The sequence below is a fragment of the Rhodnius prolixus genome, unplaced genomic scaffold (assembly GCF_049639745.1).
Source record: "Rhodnius prolixus isolate KJV_2025 unplaced genomic scaffold, Rpr scaffold_3, whole genome shotgun sequence".
Taxonomy (NCBI): Eukaryota; Metazoa; Arthropoda; class Insecta; order Hemiptera; family Reduviidae; genus Rhodnius; species Rhodnius prolixus.
In genome coordinates, this window is record NW_027411603.1 from 22,283,766 (window position 1) to 22,310,635 (window position 26,870).

Here is a 26,870-nt window from a genome sequence, read left to right on the forward strand (position 1 = left end):
TCAATTTTGACCTACACCTTATACTTTTACCGTTTTTGAGATGTGCTGCTTCCATACATTCAGAAAGATGGAGAAAAAGAGAAAGGCCAATTTAAAAAAAGAGGTCTTCAAGACGGATACTTCCAACTTAATAATATAATCGAAAATCTGCATGATTAGTTTCTGCAATACCTAATCTTACTCAGTAGTATGGACAAACTAAGAAGAATTAGATAATCATTAAAATATCTTATGAGATTCTCACTTAAAGTGCTATCTATTCGAATTGCTTCTAACTAAAACTGACGTGAGTTTGAATTTTAGTTATAAAAACATGTTCCCATATAAACATTACAGCAAATGAAAATATCTTAGAACAGCTCTGATTAAATAGTAAACCATTTTGAAATATAATACAAAGAAGGGGCATGATTTAAAATAGAAGTTTCATTTAAATAGATTTATAAATATTATGTCTAAGATAATAATTAATAAAGGTTGAAACAACTTAATAATAATTTAAAATTCAAAGCTATTTTATAATTATTTCCTATTTCATCTTTCAACTTTGTTTTTGCCACTCATTTAAAAATAATGAGACATTTCTTGAGAAGAATTTAGAAGCATCATTTAGAAGCAAAAGTGCTTTAAACAGGTTTTGTAAGAACCAAAGAAACTTTAAACTAAGTTAGTAAGTTTTATTTAAAATTCCATAAATTTAAGGACATCTCACCATTAAGAAGTTGTCTTCTTTGTTAATCTTGTAATTTAAGAAATTATTCCAACTGTTCTGTAACATATTGCTTACAAAAAGTTTAAAAAAATTAAATTAAAATTTAAAACAGAAATCTGTAGAACTAAAATAGTAAATTTCTTGCAATAGAAACAGTACTGTGGTGATATCTGGTGGATTTATTTCGAACTCGCACTAGCTAGTTTGCAAACCTTCTCTCATCAGTGTATAGGGTGTGTTTTGCCACCCCAGCAAGTAAATTTTGTATGTGAAAAGGGCGGATAATGTTGTTACTATAGAAGAGACAGCCTCTGGTCCATCAACATGGCGGCTAGCCCGCCTCCATTGCCGCCTCCAAGAGAAAGTAATCCCGGTCTACACTTCTCTGTAAGCAAACAACCTTGATGTTACAATTTGAACAATGTTTTACACCATTATCCTTTGGTCTAGAAATTCTCTAGTTAAATTATTATAAAGGATTCTGTTGTTTTGATTGACATTATTAGCTTCTGCGCATTGCGAGGACTTTATTCACCGTCTTTATCTGGCAGGTATGTTTTGTTACCAAATTTAATATTTATAAACTATAATTAGGTTATTTAAAATTAAAAAAAAAAAAATTACCTGTTTCTATAATAGATTTGCATCAATGGCGTTGAATACTGAAAACTCCTTTCAAAATTCTAAATAGCCCTCAAATATCATTAGGTTTTTAAAGAATTAAACATTGTTTAATCACGAACGTAAATATTTAACGTTTAGCACTACAAGAATTATGCTTTTTTATTTATTTGTTGTCAAATTTACTTGTAATTCTCCTGTTGAAATTTAAATTTATGCAGATAATAATGTGGAAAAATTTAGATTGGTATAGAAAAATAATTAATGCCTTTAAGAACTTGGTGTAAGTGAATAACTATTAAATGAATTACAAAGTAACTGATGATTACAATTTCAATAATTTATTAGGCTCACTTCCATTTATTTTTTACACCAGTTATTTATTTAAATAGTGGAGGATCTTGCCATTACTATAAGCTCTATTGTTTTCTAAGAGTTAACTGAAACGTTTTCTGAAGGAAATAGATGTATTACATCTGTATTAGCTTTCTCTTTTTGCTCGTTACAAATTTTCTTGTGTTTTTACATTAAATTAAAATCCATGTAAAGGGAACTTAATTCCTACTTATTCAAGTTGCCTTTACATCCATTTATTTTCTTATCTTTAACCTTTCTATACAGCTCGACAGGTTTCTTTGTGGTTTTTAAATAATTCTAAAATGTATAGCCTCCATCTTTTTTTTTCAACTAAAGTTTATACTTTATGTCATTTCTAATTCTCAATGAATTATATATTAGTCTTTGTGAATCGTGTTTTCATGATTACTGTTTTAAAATCCTGAACAAGGTGCACTGGAATGTTATCAGTCGCATGGGTTCAATATAGAGACATTTTTTTATTAATATTCGTTTTCCTCCAACTTATAATATCCATAATTATCATAAGTATATATCGATTATTATGATTGATTAATTTTTACGAGGAGATAGTGGGTACCTTTCTCTGATTGGCTTCCATTCCAATGAATCACAGTTTTTTTTCATTAGAGGTCACGTGAACACTAATAAAATATTTGTATGAACTGTATTCATACGCTCCAGTCTAATGTGACCCCTTTGTACAATTCACTGTACTGCATCTATAAAATAGAGATATTAGAAGAAATGCTGGATTTTCAAGTGTGCAGAAAATCATGAAACTTGTAGTTTTCAGTGTTTTTCAAAAGTGGCTATAAAATAGGAAAAACGCTTTTCTTTGTATTTTGCAATTACTCTGGACCTATATTTTTTTTTTTTTATCTGAGAATTTTGAGATTTGAATGACTTGTTTGTTGAAGGAAGAGAGTTCTAAAAGGGTAGAAAATGGATTTCAATGTTCGGTTAGAGTAAGGAAATCAATACGAAGATTGAGATCCATTTTCATAAATCATCGCCAGAAACATTTAAGCGTACTCGCTACCAATTAACATTAGGTGTTAAACAATTCTGTTTTTAATAATTTTTAGAATCACTCTCAGGATTGCAGTAAATCTTGCGAACGTCCGAACATTTGAGTAACAATATCTCGCCAGATACACAATTTTAAGTTTTTATTAAGTAGCTATTTACTTAATGGGAACTACCAGAGTACTCAATGGGAACTACTAGTGTACTCAGTGGGAACTACTAGTGTACTCAGTGGGAACTATTAGTGTACTCAATGGGAACTACTAGTGTACTCAGTGGGAACTACTAGTGTACTCAATGGGAACTACCAGAGTACTCAATGGGAACTACTAGTGTACTCAATGGGAACTACTAGTGTACTCAGTGGGAACTACCAGAGTACTCAATGGGAACTACTAGTGTACTCAATGGGAACTACTAGTGTACTCAGTGGGAACTACTAGTGTACTCAGTGGGAACTACTAGTGTACTCAATGGGAACTACCAGAGTACTCAATGGGAACTACTAGTGTACTCAGTGGGAACTACTAGTGTACTCAGTGGGAACTACTAGTGTACTCAGTGGGAACTACCAGAGTACTCAATGGGAACTACTAGTGTACTCAATGGGAACTACCAGAGTACTCAATGGGAACTACTAGTGTACTCAATGGGAACTACTAGTGTACTCAGTGGGAACTACTAGTGTACTCAGTGGGAACTACTAGTGTACTCAATGGGAACTACCAGAGTACTCAATGGGAACTACTAGTGTACTCAATGGGAACTACTGGTGTACTCAGTGGGAACTTCCAGTTTATTCAATGGTAAATTACTTTATCGAAAAATGTCTGCTAGGCTTTTTTTTAAACTCCGCATATAATTGATTATATAATCAAAGATTTTCAACTTTTACTTTTATCATTTTTCTTGAAAAATTCGTTTTAGAGCTGCGCTCGAGGTGTGATGAAGTAAGATTACATTGTAGTGTAATGTACGGTTACAAACTGCATAATGTTAGTAAGTGTTAGTCAAATGTTCGGTGAAGAAAAGTTGTTATGTAAAATGTTTAGAATAATAGGAATAGTACGACGTCAGAGTGTTATTCCCAATAATAGTTCTAAGCTTTAGCCATATGATGCACTTCTTCAAAAGCTTCTCAAACCGTCTTACCATTATCTTTTATCTAATGTAGCAGAATATAAAACGTAAAGCGCCAATATTCTTTTGTTTAAAAAATTTCTCTGGCTTTTACCTAAACAAAACAAAAATATCTCAAATTTTATTTTGGTTTAATTTTCTTGATTTTAATTAACATCTTAAAGCTACCGCACCTAGTAATTCCTAAAATAATTCTCTAATTTTCATTCTTCCAAACATTTAAATACACATCTTTATTTATATTTATTTTTCTATTTTAAATAATTGAATACATATATTCCTTATCAAAACAAAATATATTGATAAAAGTATAAAGTAGGCACCTGTATGAAATATATGTGGAAGAACAGGTGCATAGGCGGAGCTGTAATGGAACGAGCCCCAATACTGTTGTAGCGTCCTACTATTTTTCTGCAGTATATTTCTGTCTATATGAATTTCTGTCTTCTTTTTATTCGATAGCCGAATGGGGGATTCGCTTATCAAAATAAATGGCATTCTAGACCGCAGAAATTTGCTTCCTTATTTTCACTTTAAATTTCAACTGTTAGGTGCCTTATTAAATTTTGGCTATCATCTGTTTCCTAGGTATCTCCCTTAAACGTTATGTCTAAAGTGATTGATTGCCTTGAGAGCTGTCTCCATCCCGATCTAACTTCTTCTATTTCTGTAAATATTTTCCACAGCCCTGAAGATGACCTAGTTTCTAAATAGAAAGGTTGGCATTAAAACTAATTAAAAAAGTAAGATTTAAATTGGCAATAATTCTTCTTCCTTTTAGAAGAGTTTATTGGAGAAATTCTGAGAATGGAGGTCCGTTAAAAATGCAATTTCGGTGTAATGTACAGTTGCACCGTGTAAATGATGTTAGCATGGTTTAAAAATTTGTCTCAATATGAAAATTTAGAATTTTAATAATAATTTATGAACTCCAAAAATTGTAGAGAAAGTCCTGTTTGTTCAACACCAAACATCTTCGCTTTAGTTTTGTTTGTTCAACACCAAATATTTTTGCTTTAGTCCTGTTTGTTCAGCACCAAATATCTTCGCTTTAGTCCTGTTTGTTCAACACCAAATATATTCGCTTTAGTCCTGTTTGTTCAGCACCAAATATCTTCGCTTTAGTCCTGTTTGTTCAACACCAAATATCTTCGCTTTAGTCCTGTTTGTCCAACTCCAAATATCTTCGCTCTATTCCTGTTAGTTCAGCACAAAATATCTTCGCTTTAGTTTTGTTTGTTCAACACCAAATATATTCGCTTTAGTCCTGTTTGTTCAGCACCAAATATCTTCGCTTTAGTTTTGTTTGTTCAACACCAAATAACTTCGCTTTAGTCCTGTTTGTCCAACTCCAAATATCTTCGCTCTATTCCTGTTTGTTCAACATCAAATATCTTCGCTTTAGTCCTGTTTGTTCAGCACCAAATATCTTCGCTTTAGTCCTGTTTGTTCAACACCAAATATCTTCGCTTTAGTCCTGTTTGTCCAACTCCAAATATCTTCGCTCTATTCCTGTTTGTTCAACACCAAATATCTTCGCTTTAGTCCTGTTTGTCCAACTCCAAATATCTTCGCTCTATTCCTGTTTGTTCAACATCAAATATCTTCGCTTTAGTCTTGTTTGTTCAGCACCAAATATCTTCGCTTTAGTTTTGTTTGTTCAACACCAAATATCTTCGCTTGTACAATTTCAAGTAAGAGCTATCTAGTGAACAGAGTTTGTAAGACAATTTAAATCAACTGTAATAAGTATATTTAGCGCAAAGAGTTACTTTTAGTAGAAGTACATTAAGTTTTCCGTGCTAGTTACGCCTCAGCAATAGCTGATCTTGAAGCTTAATTACAAATGTACAATCCCAACTCTCTCCCTATATTGTAGAGTTCTCAACACTCGCAGCCATCACACTTCTCTAAACTATAGCACTCGCAGCTTCATATGAAGTTAATCTCACTGGCCTTATCTAAAACTTTACCACCTCTGGAATTAGCTTCTCTTATCCTGGTTTCTCTGGAACCAACCAGTTGTTTTACATCTTCTTTATTAATTAGTAAGATTAAGATTACGAAAGTGGGCCGGGACCTAGTATATCCCTACGTCACCGCATCCACTAGAGGCTTGTTGGGCCTTCCCCGTTTCGATCCTTGCAATCACTCAACGCAATCGAACAACAAGAAGAGGCCATTTCCTTCTCTTCCTGAAAATATCTATTTTAGTCATACTTTCTGGATCACTATCAGTACGCAACTGAATATAGATTTCATTACATATCATATAAATTGCAATAATAGAGCAATCGTGGGGTTCATGCCTCTCTACAGGAACTTAATGTTCTGGAACAATAACAAACGAACAATTAATACGACAGTACAACAAATGATAATCAAGATAACTTTTTAATTGAAATGATTATTTGAAAAACGATTGGCATAATTGGTACGGCATTTGCAGTATTAAATAAAAATCTTTTTTCCATGCCTGCGTTTGTTTTTGCTGGCATGCTGAGAAGGACTTTTTTTTTGTGTCTGTGAACAGCATTCGCAGTTAATAAATCAAAGTATAGTACGACATTTAATCTCTTGAAAAAATTATCGTCCAACAATGCTGTCACATGCAGAGAGATAAAATTATTTTTAAACTAAAAACCTTCTCGAATAATTGAGAGAAAATGAAAATTTCCTCTTTGGAACGTTGTCAGGCTTTTTTCCCCTTTTTATAAATCAAGTTTTCCTTGAGGATGAAAACAAAATAATCAGAAAATTAGTAAAAATGGTTATTTTTAAATAAATAAACTTTTGTTTAGAACCAAAATTTGATATTTTTTTTTTTAATATTTCATTGAAATTCGAAACTGCAACAACTGTTGCAAAAGAAAATGTGATAAAAGACAAGACAATAACATCAATATGGATCGGAGAAGGCACCCAGTTGTGTCACTCCATTGTCGTGAATCTTACTACACCGCTCTTATGAGGAGAGTAGATCGCGGGGCCATCTACTCTTCAATCTCCTTGGAGGATTACCTGGTAATGTGGAAGAAGATTAAGAAGAAGATGTGGAAGAAGGTTATATGAGAGGGTTAGGATGAGCTGCGGTAGAGGAATGAAATTTTAAGAAACTAGTGTTAGCAAGGTCTTTAACGAAAGAGATTTTGAGGTCATTATGAATGGGGAGTTTAGAAATATACGAGGTCTGTAAATTAAGTAATGAGACTGATTTGTTTAAATTTTTTTATTAAAAAATAAAATTCAATTCTATATTGGTCACCTTCAAAATAACTTCCTTCTGAAGCCACACAGCGCTGGAGACGTTTCTTCCACTCCTCATATCAGTGCTCGAACTCCGATACTGGAATAGTCTTCAGCTGGTCGGTTACAGCCGTTTGAATGTTTTCGACTGTCCCAAAATGAGTTCCCTTAAGGTGATTTTTCAACTTCTGGAAGAGAAAAAAGTCACAAGGACTCAAGTCAGGCGAATAAGGAGGCTGAGGAGCCTCAGGAATGTTTTTTTACTGACCAAAAACTCGTTTATTGAAATTGATGTGTGACAAGGAGCATTATCGTGATGTAACACCCACTTGTTCTTGATGTTTGATCTCACACGAATGACCCTTTTTCGAAGTTTTTCAAGAACCTCTCGGTCATTAAATTTTGACCAATGAATTTGGGGATGAGAAAAATCTGCGCAAAAATGGTTCCAAAAAAACCTTTCGCAAGACCAGAAGAACAACAGGAAGGAAAGGTGCCTTGACTTTTTGGATTCAATTGAAAATGATCCCCATTTTCTGGAACGTGTTATTACTGGTGACGAGTCTTGGGTGGCTCCTCAGGCTCCTTATTCGCCTGACTTGAGTCCTTGTGACTTTTTTCTCTTCCCGAAGTTGAAAAATCATCTCAAGGGATTTCATTTTGGGACAGTCGAAAACATTCAAACGGCTGTAACCGACCAGCTGAAGGCTATTCCAGTAACGGAGTTCGAGCACTGCTTTGAGGAGTGGAAGAAACGTCTCCAGCGCTGTGTGGCTTCAGAAGGAAGTTATTTTGAAGGTGACAATATAGAATTGTAATTCTTTTTGAATAAACTTTTTTTAAAAAATCAGTCTCATTACTTAATTTACAGACCTCGTAGAATGGAGCGTTAAGTAATTTTTTCGACTGTAATGTCTGGAGGTGTAAAGAATTCGAACGCTTAGTCGATTCCCATACTTCGATGCCGTATGACCAAATAGGTCGCAGTAACAGCAGGAATAAGAGTCTTTTGTTTTGTAGGTTAAGTTTCGTTTGTCAAGTATTCTGGCGAGAAGTTTGTAGTGTTGGTTAGTTTCTTGTCTTTTCAGTCTAATATGGGGATTCCATGTCAACCGTTTGTCTGGGTACACTCTAAGGTAGCGTACTTTGTCCGCATTTGGAACAGGAGTAGATGAAGATAGGAGATAGTATTTTTCGCCTAAGAGTAAATAGTATATGTTTTCATTTGGTAATGTTAGTTTTGATTCGCCATTTTTTTAAGCCAGTCCTTTAAGAGGTTAAAGTGCATTCGAAGAGCCCTTGTAGCGATAAGAGGATCGGAATGATAAGATTGCAGTATCGTCAGCAATTTAATTTAAATGTGCATTTCACTGCTGCAACTTTTTACAAAGATTTGAATTTATTGATTATCTAAATGGCCTGCCGTTTTTAAGTGGTTTTGGATACTAATTAAACAGTGGTTTTACGTCAGTTTTAGATCCATTCTTTTATTTTCGTTAAAGATGAGCCGTAGTTGCATTGAAAATATTATCTTCTTTTTTTTGTTTTCTTTAAAGCGCGTCATCTGAGATTATTGGCGTCTAGTGTTTTGTTTTAGTGCATTGCTGGCCTTCGGACAGTATTCTCTGATTACAGACAACACTCTCCATCACCGGACAATGAGCTGAAAAATGTTCCTAGAAAGATGTAAAGGCCAGCAGCCTGGTTTTGAACCAGGGATTTGCGCATGGACTCCATTATACGTCTAACCCAGGCATGGCCGCCAACATACGGCCCATAGATCCGGCTGCGTAATGAATTTAAACGGCCCGCGATTATTTTTTCAATATTAGTTATTTAACTTCAATAACAATATTTTCGGATAAAAAGGGACAAGATTTCTTAGGTCAAATCCGTACCTAAGGGCTCTCACTTATTTTTATTGTATCTTACATCTCGTGGTCATAACTTAACTGTCAGCTGGCAAATTCGAACTAGCTACTAATCCACGGTCAGGTACTCTCAGTCACAAGTAGTGATCAGCGAAACCTTAGCGTGCTGATATTGCGGTAAAAATTGCTGATGCTAGATAAAATCATGAACACTCCTGAGCATTGAGAAATGCATCATTCCTTTTAGATGAATGGCTCGATTGAAATAAATTCTTCTGTTAGATTTCCCTGCTAAATGAGCATCATAACAAGCACGAGATAGCCTTCATCTAATATCTTTAACCACCAAGAAATAACGCATTTAAAAGTTTCTATATAGAGATAAGACATTGTTGTTTCCTATCTTAGATATGAATCCGGAGGTTTTACGTGGTAATTTTAACGATATCTTCAGGAAATTTAACTGCCTTCGTTCCACTGTATCATGATTATGTACCTTTAGATACAGATATAAACAAACAAAAAAAAGAATTAAAACATGGATATTTAAAGACGGTAAAGAGAATCGCGCTGCACCAGAGTTATGGGTTGATGAAGATTGCAAGTGAGACAACGTAAGAGAGAGAGCTAGATATGAACAGTTAGGGGAGCCAACGTCACCATGGCAACCTGGACCACACGACCATTGTTCTCTAACTCTGGCTCTCTGCTTCAGTCGAGCCACCAGAACTCCATCAATAATTTGGATGTGGGTGCCGCGCGCCCATCTCCATACCTGGTGCCGCAGGACCTTTTTAGCTCTACAGTTTTCTTTTTTCTTTTTTTTTTGTTATAATATAAACTAGACGTAACATAAATATATATATATTTCAACGCCTCGAACAGTTGGCCAAACTGTTTTCATTTCACAATTATCCAGCCAGAAACAAATTTTCAGCAAAATGAAATGTATAATTTGTTTCAACGAAAACGGTGAAGAAATATTTTTCTAAATATCAAATTGCCTTAAAATCAAAAAATGAAAATTTATCTACAACAGAACCCAACTTAATTCTTATTCCAACGCGGATGCAGCTGAGAGTAAAAGAAAATCAAACAAATATTCTTTTTCTGCAACCATGTAGGGAAGTTCTCATTACTCAATTAAAATCAGCTGTGTAATGCCCAACTTCCCACACTAGTGGGGAAAAATTCCCATTAGTGTCACTTTCCGCACTAGTGTGTGGAAAAACTTTATTGTGCTTCCTTGATATAAGAAGTTTTGTTATTAACATAAATATTTTCTGTAAAACTTTAATAAGCTTATTTAACGTAACTAAATAATTAAAAAACGAATATTAAAAAATAAAATAAAAATTGAAAGGAATATAGAAATAAAAATAATACTTTAATAAATAATTAGATATTTTTAATTATAACAGTTAAAAAGGTTATAGTGTTACCTTATAGAAATTTAAAATGGATTCTTGCGATTCCTGTTTAGAAAACACTCCATCAATAAAAGAAACAGCAGAAAATGTAATAAGTAATGTGAATACGTAAGTAATGTAAATAATTGTAATATAACAATAAATGTTTATAATAAATAAATTACTTTTTGTAGACTGTAAAAATGAAATTTTTAATTTTTTTAGTTAATAAATCTAATGGTTGCAGAAAAAATATAATATTTAACTCGAGTGTCAAGTATTTTCCTCACGCGAGGCAGGGTTTGCACGCACGAGCGAGCGAAGTGAGGAAAAGTACTACTTTCCACACTTGTTAAATAAATAACTATTTAATGAATTTGTACTATCTTTTAGTGACCGTAATCTATTAATATTTAGGATTAAACTAGAGAGGATTCAGTCAAAAAGAAAGAGTTGCTGTTTATTATTTTGGCCGAATCCTCACTAGGGAAATCCTAAATATTTCTTTGTTGCATAAAAATTTTTTTTTTTTTTAAACCACTCTCCTTATTGGGCACTTAGGCCTTTGTTCACAGTGCCAAATCCAATAAGCTGATGCAATTAGTACTACATAGTGAGAGAATAATTAAATTAATAATGCAGAAGCACAAACTGTACTATAAACAGTTTTTTTCTAACAAATAAAAAGTAGTCATACGCGGGATTCGAACTGGTGATCTCCCACTTACAAAACCACGCTCTTGACCACTAGACCAACATCCGCCCCGAATAAAATTAATAGATAACTAGTTAAATAAAAAACCCTATTGTCTTCTAAAAAAAAAAAAAAAAAAAACATTTTTTGAACAATACAAAATATCTAGGAAATGGAGAAGTTACCTCCCTGATCAAGTTTCCTGTAAAATAGAATTAATTAGGGATAAGCACTAGCTGATAATCGACTACGATTATATCAAGAATTACGTACTGAAATCAAAAAGATACTTCTACGGGACTGTGCTTTTGAAGCACGAATGATTAAAAATGTAAATTCATGCATTTTTGGTGTCAAATATATCCCTAAACAGTGCCATTTTCGAGAAGTAAGCTGTATGATCTAAACACTCTGTCTAAAAAGAAGAATCAAAAAACATTATAAATGTTTTAATAAATTAATTGCCTATTTTTCAGGACTTAGCGTTTGATTACCAATTTAAGTGTCGTCGATGGATCAATCAATATTTTTATCTTTCCAACTACTTAGCAACAAGCACTTTTATAAGTTGGAGTAGGAACTGGATATATGTCCACATACATAACTATTAAATAACTACAAAGAAAGAGGTCTTTTTCCTTGTGGCTGACTACCTAATCCAGGCTCAACGAATGGAATTGATCCATATTAACATTTCTGGATTCGATAGTAAAAAGAGGAAAAAGAACAATCCATCACACACAGTAAACTTTTAGTCGATTAATAAGATTAATTGTTCTTGTTTAACACGTGCTTTAATTGCAATCAAATACTGTTTAAATAAACTCATCGGTTATTAACTAAATAATTAATTGAAATCGTTCGAACTAATATCTAAGTAATTAATCAGATTTTGTAAATGTCATTTTAAAAGGATAACCTAATAATTGTTTGGCAATATGTCCTCACATATTTGGGACCCTAAAATATTAACAGATCAGTGAATTTTAGAATTTAAATTCGAATTAATGGCCAATAATATTATGTTTTCAGTCTATATCAATTTTCTCTCAGTTAAATAAATATTAATTTATTCTCACAATCCCAACAGTTCTTACACACATTTACTACAATTTATGTTTTAGTAATTTATGGTTTAATTACGCGAATAGATGTAAAATGTTCGTACCTCTTATTTAGATTAGATTCTAGCAGGGTGGCCTTAAAGGCCTACGCCGCCACTGCGACCCCATGGACCTATTGTAGCTCCCACTACTATACAGCTCACTCTCCAAACCCGTTCGTTTAATCAGACTCTTAATTCTGGAGAGCGACTCTTGGGTAAAGCTCTCAGGCCTTGGGTTTTTCCTCCCCGAGCCAGACTAGCCCTTCGCACTGACACAACACGTGCGGTGCCGTTTCCTCCTTCTCCTCCTGACAGAACCTACAAAGGCTATCATCTGCTAGGCCCTAGCGATGCATGCGCTTTCTGGGCCTGCAGTGGCCAGTTAATAGGCCTACAATTATCCTGATAGCCGCGCACCTGTCTGCAGGTTAGTCTGCAGTCAGCCGGTAATAAACTTTTTCGCCTGTCTCTGCCCCCCAGTAGTGGCCAACCACCACTCTTGAGACCTACTCTGCACCTATAGTTTGATGGCCGCACTCATAAGGCATTTGGAAACCCCAAAATAGGGCTCCGTGCCATACCTCCTATTTGAAATAATATCAAAACTATATCAATTTCAAACGTTTTCATTTTTTTGGGTTACACTATACTTTTATGTATAGATTTCATTTCCATTATTTACTAAGTGAAACAAAGTATGAGGCTGAAACAAAATAATTATTCCTTAGAGCTTCTTTGATCACAATGTGAACTTACCTCAACAGGGCGTCCAGAACGTTCAGCGTCACTTGTGCCCATATGGCCACTCCGAAAATTTTGAAACCACTTATAAACTGTTCTAATCGAAGGTGCAGAGTCACCATAATGTTTATCAAGCTTCTCTTTAGTCTCCTGAGGCGTTTTGCCTTTCATAAAGTAGTGTTTAATCAACTCACGAAATTCTTTTTCGTCCATTTTTTTGAAAATCACTCGACTTCCTCGATTCAAACGAATGCCAAACACAAAGAAATAGACCGATCTGGCTGAAACTTGGTGTGTGTTCTTCCAAGAGATGCTACTAACTAAACATAACCTCGATACGCGCCAGTAGTGCTATCTCTCTGACTTTGCATGGACTTTTCAAACGACCCTCGTATATTTTCATTTAACACTTTTTTTGAAAGAGGAGAATTCATTTTATTAAATTACTAGAGGTTTTCTTAGTTATTTTAAGTGTCGGGTGGATCATAATTGCTAATGTTTACTAAACTTGGAGTCAAAATTCCGTGATTGAAAACGTCTTGCCAGGTCTTGAGGGTAAGGTTAGAGACATAGAATTAAGCTTCTTAGATTAGATTTTTAGACTTTGTAAAGGCGGGACGGGAACTATGTCCCACGGCACCGCAGCCACAAGAGGCTAATTGTGCCTTCCCCTTTAGATCTAGTAGACTAAACCTCCCCTACTAAGGAGGTTGAGGACTTTCTCTACCAGTTCCTTCTGCGCTATAATCTTCTTTGGTCTCAAAGGTCCGAAGATATCATAGCGCAGTCTCTCGATTGCAACGCATAACAGGTGAGAGGCCGTTTCGTCCTCTTCCTGGCACAAACTGCATAACGTTCCGAGCTAATAAGCCCTATCTTGTGCAGATGCTTTTTGAACCTGCCGTGCCCCGTGAATAGGCCTTTAACCAATCTGATTTCTGCCCAAGCCCAGAGTCTCTTTGGTTCTTTGTTTACACAGCGAGGGCATAACCCTCTTGCCGTGTTTGACCCCAGGAAGCATCACCCAGTTCTTTTCATGTTCTCTCCAGATCCAGAGTCTCTGAGAGCCGCACGAACTGCACCCTTGTTGATCCCCAGAACTGGTTCCGGGCCAATGAAGGGAGTACTAGCTCCATTCCTGGCCAACTGATCAGCTAATTCATTCCCCTTAATCCCCACATGGCCTGGCACCCAATCCAGTCGAACTTTATTGTGCCAAGCCAGTGTTCTAGGGCTTTTTTACATTCCCAGACCAGGGAAGAGGTGGTTCTGAAGGAAGTGAGGCTTTCAGTGCCGCCAGGAATGTCCGAAAAAATGCAAATCTCCCTATTCCTAAAACGGAGCATCTTAATCTGAAGAAGTATTTTCGATTATAAAGACTCGATTTGTTGTGAATTTGAAACTTTGGTTGACTTAAAACAAGAAAAATAGTAAAAAGAAACTTTAAATTAAATAGTTAAATAAAGTTTTACAATCGGCTCCGACTATAAGCTTTTGGTTAAAATTAGCCAGAGGAAATGAGCCTTTTTACTGAATCAATTTTTCAGTTTTTCCACAGTTTCTAAAAACTGAAATTAGCTTAAAAATCGGTGTACTAATTGTTTGTATAGTATAAATCTATAATTTCTTGTACAAACTCAAATAACTGTAAAATTCAGGTTTAGCACTTTCGTGAAATGGTTAAAAGAAACTCCACTGATGTTCGACCAAGCAGCCAATAAAATCTTAATTTGTATCAAATTCCGATTTTGTGAAATCTCGAATTCTAAAACAAAAAAAAAGGGCTTTCTAGAAATAATACTTCACTGAATAGATTTTATAACAATTTTTCAAAAATGATATTTTCAAAATTTACATGTTTAATATTGAAATCAAAAATTTTTTATTAAAATTTTAACTTTCAAGAAATGTAATTACGTAAACTTCTTAAGAGGAATCGTGTGTGTTCATACCAAATTTATTTTTTAATCGATACTTAAAAAAATCGATTACCAACTTATTTACTTAATGAAAAGGGATTTTTTCCCAAAGTTTTATAATAATTTATTATAAAGTGATTAATACTCTTTAATTTGCTTGATGCTTGGTAATATCCCTTATTTTGAGAAATATTAGTCTCAATTATGAAGTTTATTTTTTAGTTTAATATTATTTGAAATGATTATTTTATATTGTGGTATAATCAGTCTACAACGAAATTTCTCATTAATTTTCTTCTACTTTAATAAAATTGTAAGGGAAAGGATTAGCTATGAGGTTAGCATACTGGACTCCCACGCGGAGGTCCCGGATTCGAATCCAGCTGCTGACCCTTAGATTTTTTTCTTCCTAGGAGCTTCTTACAGCTCACTGCCCGGTGATGGACAGTGTTGTATGTAACGAGAGAACACTGTCCGGAGGCCGGCAGTGCACTGGAAAAAGCTCCGGGCGCTAATGACCTCAGCTGTTAATGCGCCAAAAAAAAAAAAAAAAATTGTATTCTAATATTAGTTAAATTTGAATGACTTTCAATGAACAATGTTCAGCTTTGAATCAATGTTGTATTGAGTCTGATAATGAGATTATAGGCCACAAAATCTAAGGCTTGAAAATACTAAAGGAAAATGGTTAGTGGAATGAAGAGAGAGGATGTCTGGTATAAGAGGAATGCGTGTCCTATGAGGAGCCGCTTGTTTTGCTAGTCACTTCTACTTGCCTTCCCATTGGATATTTGATATCAAACCACAAACACAATAGGTTTAGCCTTCATTCCTGCACGAAGGCAGGATATTGCATCTTGTCTTCGATTGGCTAGAGACAGAGAGAGAAGACTTTCGGAGTGAGAGAAAGTGGGTCAAAGTGTGTTTACACTGATGGAAGGTGAAGAAGAAGAACTGTTGACCGTTCTGGTACTCAGGACGTAAATAATGTTTTGGAAGAAGCACGCGTTAGTTACTCGTAAATGTATAATGATGAGTAAGAATTAACAGCCGGCCGAACCTAATCTACCTGATGCTACTGTAAATAAGCTGAACATCCATTAATCCAAAAAAAGACTGCGGGATCTACTCTGATCTTTCTTTTGAGGTTGCCGAAGATGGTGCTGCCTGATGTGGGACCTACAGAAGTCCTGGCTACCCCTTACTCATTTTACAAATTGTTGCATTACCTTCGAACGCATCTCCACAGTTTATTTTAGATAGAGATGAACCGTTCACTGCACCATTTCCATTAACTCTATGACACAAAAAGTGGAGAAATGCGATGAAATATTGTACACTATTTTTTAAATGTAAATTCAAATAAATTTACCGTTACCATTCAGCGCCTGCTCACTGAATCTGAGTTGAAATATTGCAACGATTACCATCAGAGCACGGTGTTAATTAAATTGGCTTCTGAAATAAATGATTTATCATTTAATGGCCAAAACATTCTATCATTTAATGTGTTAATCTTTATTATTTGGGAAATTTATTATAAAAATAAAAAGCAATGACTAAATCAACTGCTTTGACACTTAAATTTAAGATATTTCAAAAAGTGGAGTCAATCAGTTTGTGCAGTGAACAGCTCAAATAATAGTTTGGCAGAAGTGACGAATATCATGGGCAGATTTCTTTGGATTAGTTATACGAGCTTTTAGCCGGCCATTCAGGAATATGGAGCCCTGAGAGATCTTTAGTACAGCTTAGTCTTGGCGTGCATAATTGTTATGTGGAGGTATTTAGGGTAGTGTAGTTCAATTGAGGCTCGAGCTGGAGGCTCAACCGAGTCGAGCTTTGACTCGAGCCTTAGGGCTTGTGCCATCAGAGCTCGAGCCTTATAGCCCTCGAAACTGGAGCCGTGAAGCTCAAGTTGGAGGCTCATAAACCTGGAGTTGAAGTTGGAGTGCAAGCCATTTTAAATTCTTAAGGAATGACGAGTAATCAATGAGCAACGAACATTTTAAAAATTATTATGTTCATTTACACAAAAATATGTTGAAAAATTCATTAGCTGCTATAAGTTGATTTTATTTTAAGAAAAGAATTTCCTACAAATAAAATACTTCATGTATATATATAAAAAAAAAAAAGCTCGAGCCTTTCGAGCCGAGCCTTGGAGGCTCTCCGAGCTCTCTGTGAGGCTTCATCTCGAGCTCTGACTCGAGCCACCCACTGAGCCCTGAGAGCTCGAGCGCATAAGGCACATAAGGCCTTATAGCTCAGCTTTTGAACAACATTAATTAAGGGAGTGTGAATTTTGTGGGAAAAGGGTGACAACTTCACTGGACACTATTCCGTCCTAGAATTTGGCATCTTCCTTCATAATTATTAATTAAATGCCACTGGTGAGTGTAGCAATCGGTTAGGTATGAAATAATTTTATTTATTATTTATTTCACTGCCAAAATAAAAAGTTGGTAGGGAAGGGATTAGCTACGAGGTTAGCATACTGGACTCCCACGCGGAGGTCCCGGGTTCGAATCCAGCAGCTGACCCTTAGATTTTCTCTTCCTAGGAGCTTCTTACAGCTCACTGTCTGGTGATGGACAGTGTTGTCTGTAACGAGAGAACACTGTCCGGAGGCCGGCAGCGCACTGGAAAAAGCTCCGGTCGCCAATAACCTTAGATGTTGACGCGCCTTAAATCATCAAAAAAAAAAAATAAGTTGGTAACAGTGGAGCTCGACCTACTTTTACTACAAGTCATACTTTGAGCAACTCATTTTTAATAAATATGAATTCTTTAAAAGATATTATTTAATCAATATATTTACTTTTACATTAAACTATTCAAATACATAATTAGAGTAACGGCTCAATTATTATTTTTTAATCAGAACAGCTGTATTACGTATGGCGAATTTCTCGATGTAATAATCAAATAAATTAAAAAAAAATGGAATAGATACTCGTAAAAATGAAAGTTAACCACCAATCCAAGATCCACCAATAGGACCCAATCAAAATATAAAGTTCTGGCGTCCAGTGAACTTAATTTTTTGAGATATTTTGTCACACTGATACAATTTTATGAAAGTCAATTTTTCGAACCTTAATTCTTTCCTTACCCAGTATCAGGAACTAGTAGAGGAGAAGGTGGTAATATGGAAGGCAGTCTTTTTTTAACTTGTATATTTTGAACACTACAGAATTTAAAATCTACTCTGAAGTAAAATCTTAGACATACATTATTTGTCTTTGTAAATTTGGAGTCCTGAGTGGATCACAGCAAGGAGTCTGGAGTTACACTGAAAAAGTCTGTCGTGGTGCCATATTGGGTTTTCAGAAAGTGTGGTCATAATATGGGACACACATAATAATTATAGTTAATGTTCTCGTTTCTCCATTAATTGTAAAAATAAGCCTTAAATAGGCTACAAAACTATATTTTACACAATTATCGTATATTAAGGATAAAAAATTAGGGTGTAATCAGTTTTCTTAGAGAAATATCAAGACATGATAGGTGTGGACTGGACACAAAAATCACAAACAAATGACTTCTTTTCACACGTAGTGCATTCCATATGAGCCCAACGACAACAAACAATGCACTCAATCCACATTTCTCCGGACTTTGAGTTCTTGAACTTTTCTCTGCAAAAAAAAAAAATGCAGTCCGCATCTTCATTATCTGGTGTCGAATTTTGGGGTGGACAAATCCGATTCACCTGATGAAACTGAAACATCAGAATCGTCTTTAGAATCTGTTTGTTTTGATAATAGACGGCGCAATGGTTGACTTTGGGACCCTGAAGTGAAGTGCAGCTTCTCGAATACCAAGTTTTTTCTCCCTTACAGTTTTAATAGCATCAACCTTGTCCTTTTCATCCCAATTTTTACGTTTGCCTTTCGGCGATGATCCTAATTTTGTTCTAGGCATATCTTTTTAGGCCCTTTATAGTACCCTGTAGAAAAAAAATATTTATAAGACACTAGTTTCGTCCTCAGTGCCACTTTTTCTCACTTGCTTGGCAAACGATTAACGAGGTTGTTATATGGGACAACGCTGTCCCATAATACTACCATACACCGCGTACAATATAACCTCATTTTTTTTCCAATATACATTCATATTTGAAACCCATAATACTGGCTCTCTGCTTTCTACATTTTTAATGTCTAACAGAAATTATTCTAACTTTCCTCGGTATTAACCAAAAGCAGAGGAAAATCAACCTTAAGAAAACTTTTTAGTATTGACAAAATTTCCTCTCTTGGGCAAAGCTGCCACTCGTTTGACGCGCTGCCTCATGCAGCAGACAAAGCCTACCCCAAAGAGTAGTAAGGCACCAAAAACTAACAGATAGCACTACTGCTTTCACAAAAACAGGGGTGTCCCAAATTCCAACTCCGTCCCATATTAGCCACCTTCTCCTCTAAATCTAATGAAAATTCAATGTACATATTATGAATAAAAAGTTGAATATTTAACTCATTTCCAAGTGAACATTATATTTTAAGTACATACCGACTGTTATACATTACTTTTATGTTTTACGAGGCTGTTATCAAAGATTAAAAGAGGAAATTAATTGCTCTCACTGCTAAGCAATATTTCCTTATAAGTGGTGATAAAAACTTGCTAACACTCTTGCCAAGTTCTGTCAGCGGCCGACCGTCTCCTCCACTTCTGCTAGTCTTACTTCTTAGTTTCTTATACCGCTTTCCCAATCTTTCGACTCTTCTTACTAACCGACCTCTAGTGGTCGATGGAAACTTTGTGGAAACCTTTTTACTTTACTTTTACTCCTCTAACAATGTTATTACCAAATTCCTTTCTGACTTTTCATTTAAAATTTAAACTGAAATAGTGAAACTTTGATCATTCAGCGACAAAATTGTTTCACCAGTATTATTATTATAACACTTATCACATTGGCTTTTTGTAATACTAATTATACTTCTTACAAAAATAAATGTCATTTATTCAGTTCCCAACATTCAAAGGGGCTTCAAAATTTAAGGGCACAAAAATTGAATAATTTATTTACAGATTACCTATAAAGTAATAATGGGCCTGTTGGTCAAAGCTTGTTAATAAATAAATAACCTAATGATAAACGCAAAATAAAATACGCTTTATTTTATGTAAGATATAAAAATTTTTAATAAGGTTTCAATTGCACCCTCTGTATTCGCACTAACCAGAGAAGTTCTTGAACGTAAAATTTATAATTTATTTAAAACTTTCACTTTATGGTTAAAGAAATCATTAACTAAAGTATTTTTGCTACTAAAGTGTATTTAAATATTTTATAATATATTTATAAGTAAAAGTAATTGCCTATTTTTTCAGGCGAGCTTTACGTCCAACTACCAATTAGGTGTCGTGCCAATGAGGCGAGTAGAAAACATACTTTACTGTAAATTTCATTTATTAACCATTAAATAAAATCCAAGGCCTAAGACCTGGAATCGAACCCAGAACCACAATACGTGGGTCGTTTGAAAAGTCCGTGCAAAGTCAGAGAGATAGCACCACTGGCGTGTATCGAGGTTATGTTTAGTTAGTAGCATCTCTTGGAAGAACACACACCAAGATTCAGCCAGATCGGTCTATTTCTTTGTGTTTGGCATTCGTTTGGATCGAGGAAGTCGAGTGATTTTCAAAAAATGGACGAAAAAGAATTTCGTGTGTTGATTAAACACTACTTTATGAAAGGCAAAACGCCTCAGGAGACTAAAGAGAAGTTTGATAAACATTATGGTGACTCTGCACCTTCGATTAGAACAGTTTATAAGTGGTTTCAAAATTTTCGGAGTGGCCACATGGGCACAGGTGACGCTCAACGTTCTGGACGCCCTGTTGAGGTTACTACTCCAGAAATCATTGATAAAATCCATGATATGGTGATGGATGACAGAAGAGTGAAGGTGCGTGAGATTGCTAGTGCTGTGGGCATCTCGAATGAACGGGTACATAATATTTTGCATCAACATTTGGACATGACCAAGCTATCCGCAAGATGGGTGCCGCGATTGCTCACGCTTGACCAAAAACGAAATCGTGTGAAGTGTTGCAAGGACGGTTCGCAGCTGTTCCAGAAGAATCCGCAGGACTTTAAGCGTCGTTTCGTCACTGTGGATGAAACATGGATACATCACTACACTCCTGAGACCAAAGAACAATCTAAACAATGGGTTACGAAGGGGGAATCTGCGCCAAAAAGGCGAAGACCGTTCCTTCGGCCGGAAAGATTATGGCGACTGTCTTTTGGGATTCGCAAGGAATAATCCTCATCGACTATCTGGAAAAGGGTAAAACTATTACAGGTGCATATTATTCATCGTTATTGGACCGTTTGAAAACCGAGCTGCAAGAAAAACGCCCACGATTGGCCCACAAAAAAGTCCTTTTCCATCACGACAACGCACCAGCTCACACCTCAGCAGTTGTGGTCGCAAAATTAATGGAAATAGGGTTCCAACTCGTTTCACATCCCCCCTATTCTCCAGACTTGGCTCCCTCAGACTACTATTTGTTCCCCAATATGAAGAAATGGCTGGCGGGAAAAAGATTTTATTCAAACGAGGAGGTGATTGCAGAAACGAATGGCTATTTTTCAGACTTGGACAAATCCTATTATTCGGAAGGGATCAACAAACTAGAGCAGCGTTGGACGAAGTGTATAAGCCTAAAAGGAGACTATGTTGAAAAATAAAAAAGGTTTACCCCAAAAAATTAAGTAGTTTTTATTTTTGCACGGACTTTTCAAACGACCCTCGTACATATTAGCTTCGCAGGTCTCTATACAGGGAGAACCAGTAAGTATTGTCAATGGGCCTACTGTGTGTAGTACATCTAAAGTGGAGTTCAATGACGTATTGGCCAATTGCATATTTTCCACTGTTCTTGAGTGATGTCACTTTAATTTTTTTTTTTCTCTCTAAAATCATTACTTTCTTGCAATAAAAATGTTATTACTCAGAAAGTTTTAGTCCGAATTCGATTCTGATGCCACGGTTAGAAAGACAGATAATTTTTTTAAAAATTGACACCATTTTGAAGCATCAATTATTCACCAAACAGCCTCAATCTTCCTCCAGAAACTGGGAAAATAAAAGTAATCGAAATTTTAAAGAAAACTCATTAGGCCCTTAAGTGATCATTGTTTATCAAGTTGTTTAATTCATTGAAAGCTCTTTTAGATGGCTCAGTAGGCAATTTTAAAAGTAGATTGTCTTAAAATAAGGAAGATAAAGGCTATAAATTGCCTTTTAAACATTTACTTCTGATCTCTCTGAAAAATTTGAGAAAATGTTAGGAAATATTTTAAACAACTGAAGTTGGAATTTGTGAATGTTGCACTAGTTTTTATCGATTGAGAAGATAAGGAATGAAGACTGATCACAGTTGAATAATTTATCTGACCTCGAAGAGCAGATGTGATCTGCAATAATGGGTTTTGCAACAATTAAGTCAATTGCATTGAAGCCTGCAGTTTACTGCTACTGTTATTTCTTTTGAAAAACTAATAACAAAAAGGTCAGACAAACAAGAATAGGAAAACATCTGAATAAAAGTATTGATTGTAGAAATAGTTTTATTGCAGTTTTGTTAATAATAAAACAGAAGAAGTAAGAGGCTTGAACCGAGCAGTTAGATGAGTTATTAGTTTTGGCCAATGTCCCAATGAAAAGGGACCTACTAGTGAACTAGTTGTAGTCTAGAGGAGAAACACTGTAGCCAATGGGGCTATACTTGTGTCCTAGCCACCACAGGATGTTGGCTTGTGATACATTGTAATAGGTACACCACTCTCTCGACTTGTGGGTGTACTACACTCTTAAAACTTGGCAACAAATAACAGCCAGTGAGAGAACTTTTACTGTTATACTACCAAGTCCTATACTTTGGACAAATCTCTAACTAACCTTAAATATTATCACGTATTAGAGGTTAATCTTGTAATTACATTATTAATCTATGAAGTCACGGTTAAGTGGCAAATTCATCTTGTAGTGGAGAGTATCCCCAAAAAATGTGTTTCAATATTTTAATTAAACTCTATATTTTGCCCCTAACTGGGATGCTGAGGTGAGAACAAGTCTCCATTTAATGGGTGCTGACTATCTTTTTATCGGTACAAAATGTAGATAAGATCAAAGCTGGATATAATCTGTTTTTTTTTTTTTACAAACAAACTAATTTGTAAATTTAAATACAATTTTTAATTAATGTTTTAACTTATTATTCAGGATTTTTGTTTTTTAATTAAAGTACCAGTTACTCTAATTATTTGAATAGTTTAATGTAAAAGTAAATATTTATAATAATATCTTTTAAAGAATTCATATTAATTAAAAATGTGTTGCTCAAAGTATGAATTATAGTTGGCCGAGCTCCACTGTTAAGCAACTTTGTATTTTGGCAGTGAAATAAATAAATAAAATCATATTTACCGCTGCATTGCCAATGCTCGAACTTAGTCAGTTATTGCCAATGTGGAGTCATATTGACTCCATAATTTATTTTTATCTTTTTTTATATTGATTTCAATTTTAATAATAAAATTTGCATTAAAGGATGAGAAAGAATAGGAATTAAAGACGAAAAAACAAATTTTGTCCACAAATCGGCTTTAACATTTCACGCAGAAGGAATTAACTTCAACTTAGGATCGCAGTAATTTCAGTATTTTCTAGAACCCCTGATTGTCTGCCTTCTGATCAGGGACATTTTCATTTTTTTAATTACATTCACTATTTTTTCAATTACTGTGCGCTGTTGACACGGATCGGAAATTACCCAATTCGCTGCAATTCGGACAGAAAATCAATTCTAGAAAGAGGCTTTTTTTTGTGCCTTCATACTTTCTATGAAAATTAGGTAAAAATTATCAAATAATCATTTAGGCAATAAATGTTGATCACATTAAATAAGAAACACAATGACTACCTTCAAGTTTTACGATTAGCGCACAAATTTCGATTCACTGAATCATTATGTAAAGATGAGTGTAGCAACCCAGTTTATTGAGCTTCCCTTTGTACGATGCCGCTGTAACATTTGGCTCAAAAAAGAATAAACATGAATGAATCTTGCTTTCGATTTTCATAATCTATGGAAATATAAATTTTATGACACTCAAAAATTCTTTATTATCAGAATTCTTCGCGATGAAGACAGCAGCAGAGGGTTTGAAGTAGAAATAAATTTCACTGTATTGGCAGACGAAATTGGTAATCTGGGGTCAAGTTAATAACAGAAAATCTACTTATATTGCCAATCAGGAGTCGAAATGACTCCGATAGATTTACGTGTAATGCCAATCTGGAGTCATTTTGACTCCTATGATTGAAGTAAACTAATCTGCAAGAAGAAACTAAGAATTCCACGGTCTTCAGCTCGTGACTATCAAATGGTGAGAGAATGAGGATAGCATATCTAAGAGCATTTCGGGATAGCTATGAGATGTGGGGAAACAGAGACCATTCCTATTTTTTTGGAGTCAAATTGACTTCGGATTGGCAATACAGTGTTAAAGCACCAAGGTTCAGTATCTAAACTCCGTTTATACCTAACGCTATACTCATCACTGGCATTTAATAAATAATTACGAGAGAAAATGCCAAAATCTAGGACGGAACATTGTCCAATGAAATTATTAGACACCCTCTTTTCACAAATTTCACACTCAGACACTAAATACCAACACATAACACTAATGCACTCCCAGACTAAGCTGTACTAAAGACGACCTCTTAGGGCTCCATATTCCTGAATGGCCGGCTAAAACCTCGTATAACTAAATCCAACGAAATCTGCCCATGATATTCGTCACTTCTACCAAACTAATATTTGAACAAACTTATTAACTCCACTTTTTGAAATATCTTAAATTTAAGTGTCAAAGCAGTTGCTTCAGTCTCGCTTTTTATATTTATAATAAATTTCCCAAATAATAAAGATTAGCACTATTAAAGGACAACATTTTTTGGCCATTAAGTAATAAATAATTTATTTCAGAAGCCATTTTTTGATTAACTCAGTGCTCTAATTTAAATCTTTGCAATAATTCAACTCAAATTCAGCGAGCAGGCGCTGAATGATAACAGTAAATTTATTTGAATTTATATTATAAACGGAATTTTAAAAAACAATGTACATTATTTCATCGCATTTCTCCATTTTTTGTTTTGCTTTATGGAGTTAATCGAGTTGTGCCGTGAACGGCTCATTTATTATATCTACCTGCCTTTTTATGACCCTTCGTGCTAGATGAAAATTTTGTCCAGAAATTAATCATATGCCAGAATTTATTTTAATAAAACTAAATATTTCTAGAAGTAACAATAATTATGTTTTGGGTTTTTCCTGGTGGCCAAAATAACTTTCAGCCATGTTAATTTGTCTCTACTTCACTGAAAAATAAAAATAAATTCCAATGGTACTGATGAGTTTAAAATGGCTGGTCTAATCGAAATTATAACTGTTCAGCAGCTCAATGATCTGGTTTTTGTAAATAGCCTGAATTTGAGAGCAAAATTAGAGTGGTACATACCATCATTTATTCTGTCCATTTATACTGACATTTATACGTACTACTACAGTTTATTTATACTATCTTTCGTTTAATTTACAGCGTTATTTCATCCATAGTTAAACGTTCCACATGACCGCAATAAATTTAAATTTAACTTCTCTTACCTAATAAATCTGTAATTATTATTGTACGAAAATTACCCATTTGAAAAAGTGAAAAGACTTCTTGCAAACACGATGAAAATTCAAAATATCTAATTAGGTTTATTTTCAAGTAATTTTAAAAGAAAGACAAATTCTGTACATTTTGTTTTTGTTCTGGTTGAGTTACTTTTTCTAAAGATTGGTCTTGCTCGGATTTGCCTCTGGATTATTTCGTTTGCTTCCCAACGTAGACATACAGCAGTAACTTACGAGGGTCGTTTGAAAAGTCCGTGCAAAGTCAGAGAGATAGCACCACTGGCGCGTATCGAGGTTATGTTTAGTTAGTAGCATCTCTTGGAAGAACACACACCAAGTTTCAGCCAGATCGGTCCATTTCTTTGTGTTTGGCATTCGTTTGAATCGAGGAAGTCGAGTGATTTTCAAAAAATGGACGAAAAAGAATTTCGTTTGTTGATTAAACACTACTTTATGAAAGGCAAAACGCCTCAGGAGACTAAAGAGAAGTTTAATAAACATTATGGTGACTCTGCACCTTCGATTAGAACAGTTTATAAGTGGTTTCAAAATTTTCGGAGTGGCCATATGGGCACAGGTGACGCTCAACGTTCTGGACGCCCTGTTGAGGTTACTACTCCAGAAATCATTGATAAAATCCATGATATGGTGATGGATGACAGAAGAGTGAAGGTGCGTGAGATTGCTAGTGCTGTGGGCATCTCGAATGAACGGGTACATAATATTTTGCATCAACATTTGGACATGACAAAGCTATCCGCAAGATGGGTAACGCGATTGCTCACGCTTGACCAAACACGAAATCGTGTGAAGTGTAAGTGTTGCAAGGACGGTTTGCAGCTGTTCCAGAAGAATCCGCGTCACTGTGGATGAAACATTGATACATCACTACACTCCTGAGACCAAAGAACAATCTAAACAATGGGTTACTAAGGGGGAATCTGCGCCAAAAAAGGCGAAGACCGTTCCTTCGGCCGGAAAGATTATGGCGACTGTCTTTTGGGATTCACAAGGAATAATCCTCATCGACTACCTGGAAAAGGGTATAACTATTACAGGTGCATATTATTACCGTTTGAAAACCGAGCTGCAAGAAAAACGCCCACGATTGGCCCACAAAAAAAGTCCTTTTCCATCACGACAACGCACCAGCTCACACCTCAGCAGTTGTGGTCGCAAAATTAATGGAAATAGGGTTCCAACACGTTTCACATCCCCCCTATTCTCCAGACTTGGCTCCCTCGGACTACTATTTGTTCCCCAATATGAAGAAATGGCTGGCGGGAAAAAGATTTTATTCAAACGAGGAG

At 35.1% G+C, this 26,870-nt stretch overlaps 1 long non-coding RNA gene across 1 annotated transcript in view; it reads left to right on the top strand.

Annotated features, from left to right (window-relative positions):
* Positions 1–669: 669 nt before the first annotated feature.
* Positions 670–26,870, top strand: part of LOC141452627 (uncharacterized) — a 57,972-nt gene continuing 31,771 nt past the window's right edge. The window contains exon 1 of the long non-coding RNA XR_012457502.1: positions 670–1,263. This is a non-coding gene — a long non-coding RNA (uncharacterized lncRNA). The remainder of the gene's footprint in view (positions 1,264–26,870) is intronic.